This window comes from Schistocerca cancellata, chromosome 9 (genome assembly GCF_023864275.1).
Source record: "Schistocerca cancellata isolate TAMUIC-IGC-003103 chromosome 9, iqSchCanc2.1, whole genome shotgun sequence".
Taxonomy (NCBI): Eukaryota; Metazoa; Arthropoda; class Insecta; order Orthoptera; family Acrididae; genus Schistocerca; species Schistocerca cancellata.
In genome coordinates, this window is record NC_064634.1 from 103,866,955 (window position 1) to 103,869,679 (window position 2,725).

The 2,725-nt window shown below is 51.0% G+C and overlaps 1 pseudogene; it reads right to left on the minus strand.

The window, feature by feature from the left end:
- Positions 1-1,271: 1,271 nt before the first annotated feature.
- On the minus strand, positions 1,272-1,389 carry LOC126102245 (5S ribosomal RNA; annotated as a pseudogene).
- Positions 1,390-2,725: the final 1,336 nt, after the last annotated feature.

The following is a 2,725-nucleotide window of genomic DNA, read 5'->3' on the forward strand; positions in this document are numbered from 1 at the left end:
AATTTGTGGATGTGGTTCTATAAAAAGATCATTGTTTTTTATGGTTAGAGGTAAACTCTTATCCTGTAATCGTTTTGGAACAAGAGTGACATTTAAAAACAACATTGGCAAACACAGTATTTCTAAAACATTAACAGAACTTCGCATGTGGTTTGAGGTTACTCGCATACAGAGAGAACCTATACTCATCACTGCAGGCAGCAGAGCGTCATTAATCTCCCCAGTCGAGCGTCACGTCACCAGAGTATCCGTGCTTGCTGGTATGGTGGTGTCAGTGGTACACTGGCCAGAGGCACATGTGTCCTTAACCCTGCTGACACAGCGGGTGCAGCCTGTGCCCAGATATCGTCAAGGAATGATGTTTGGTAGGCTAGCGCTATTCGGAATAGGCGTCTATCTTGACGTGCGTTTGTCCTACGCCGTCGTACAAAACCTGGTCTACAGATGTGGGAATGTTCCACGGACCACTGTTCAAAGGAGGGACCAACTGCCGATAAATTGCTTCCTACGTATGCAACAATCCAGTCTCTCTTCACAAAGGCCGATAACGCAATCCCGTTCCAATGGCTGAAGCTGTTGAGCACGAGTGCGTAATGGTTGGTGGGGCACGGCTGTACCCTAGAGTGAATGTTGCAAACACTGTTCGCCTCTGAAACCAGGACAGTTACTGCCTACAGACCAAAACACGGGGTGCACTGACAGGGCTCTTGAGTGCCATTTAACTGCCAATGGCAGCGACAGATGAAACCCTAACACAACAACCTCTCAGTGTGTTAGTATCCATACTGCCATACTGGTGCCACCGAACACAGTCCTTCAGTATTTTACATTTTTGTCTTCGATAATGTATGTGCACTCAAAGACAAAAGAGAGACAGAGAGAGGGGGGGGGGAGATGTGATGTACCTGTACAGACAAAGATAGAGAGGTTCACAAACTGAGAAAGTCAATAGCGCCATCTCTGGTCATTACGCAAGCACTTATTCGGCTTTGCATTGATTCAGTTGACGGACGACCTACTGTGGGATATTATGCCAAGCTCTATCGCATTGGTGCTGGCTGGAGAAAAAGCACTCCGTCTTCAGGCCACGAGTAGCCCAACGGGATCATCCGACCGCCGTGTCATCCTCAATGGAGGATGTGGATAGGAGGGGCGTGGGGTCAGCACACCGCTCTCCCGGTCGTTATGGTGGTTTTCTTTGACCGGACCCGCTACTATTCGGTCGAGTAGCTCCTCAATTGGCATCACGAGGCTGAGTGCACCCCGAAAAACGGCAACAGCGCACGGCGGCCTGGATGGTCACCCATCCAAGTGCCGACCACGCCCGACAGCGCTTAACTTCGGTGATCTCACGGGAACCGGTGCATCCACTGCGGCAAGGCCGTTGCCGCTGGCTGGAGAGCGCTGACCATAGTTTTCAAAACATTCCCAATTGGGGAGAGTTCCGGCGGACTTCGTGGCCAAGGTATGGTTTGACAAGTACGTAGACAAGAAGCAGAAACTCTCGCAGTGAGCGTCCATGCATTTTCTTGCTGAAATTTAAGGCAAGGGTGGCTTGCGATGAAGGCCAACACATCGAGGCGCAGAATATCGTCGGCGTACCGCTGTGCTGTAAGAATGCTGCGGATGACAACCGAAGGCGTCCTGCTATGTTTTGTCCTGGTTTTACGGCCGTATGGCGGGTGACGGTCAGATATGTATCCCACCGCTTCCCGTGGCGTCTCTAGATCGTGTTTGCTGGTTATGTGGCACAATTACAAGCGAGGCTCATTACATCGGAAAATTCCACTCCAGTCAGTAAGACTGTTGGTGGAAGATGTGACTGGAGACGCCCAGGTCAGCGGTGGGAAAGGAACTAGATTGTCTCTCGCCATACAGCCGGACAACCAGAAGTGATGGTATTGGGGTGCCATTTCTTTTCATGGCAGGACCCATTTGGTTATGATCCACGGCACCCTTGCAGCACAACGGTACGTCCACGATACTCTACGTCCCTATCTGTCATCTTGAGCGTACATTTCAGCAACATAACGGCCGACCGCACACAGTGAGAATTTCAACTGATTGTCTTGGTGCTTCGAGACCCTACTCTGCCCAGCAACGTCGCCGGATCTCTCCCCCAACGAAAACGTTTGGCGCATTATGAACAGGGCTCTCCAACCAGCTAGGGATTTTGGCGATCTACTGTGCCAACTGAACGGTATTTGCCACGATACCTCAGGAGGAGATCCCACAACTCTGTCAACCAGTGCCAAGCCGAATAAGTGCTTGGATAAGGGAAGAGGTGGACCAAAACGTTACTGACTTGCCCAATCTGTGAAGCCCTTCCTCTTGAATAAATCATCCAAATTTCCTGAAATTATAATCATTTGTTTGTCTGGACACGCACATCACATCTTCCGATTTCCGTCTCATTCGGACAATTCATTCGTGGTGCGTCGTTAATTTTCGTATTAGAGTGTGGACGGTTTAGAAATTTTGTATACAGTTTCTCGACGGTATTTGCAGTGAAATAACCGTACCGTGTATCACTGTCGCAGCAGAGGGGGAACTCGGCGTAGGTGAGGGCCCTGAACGCCCTGAACGGGTGGTAGGTGTGGTGCGTGGTTCACACGCAACTTAGCGACAGGGCGCACGTGTAGCAGGCAGGCAGGCAGGCCTTTGTGAGTCTGCGGGCGGCGCATCCACTGTGCCCGCCGAACCGCAGGCCTGTCACCGGGGCGCT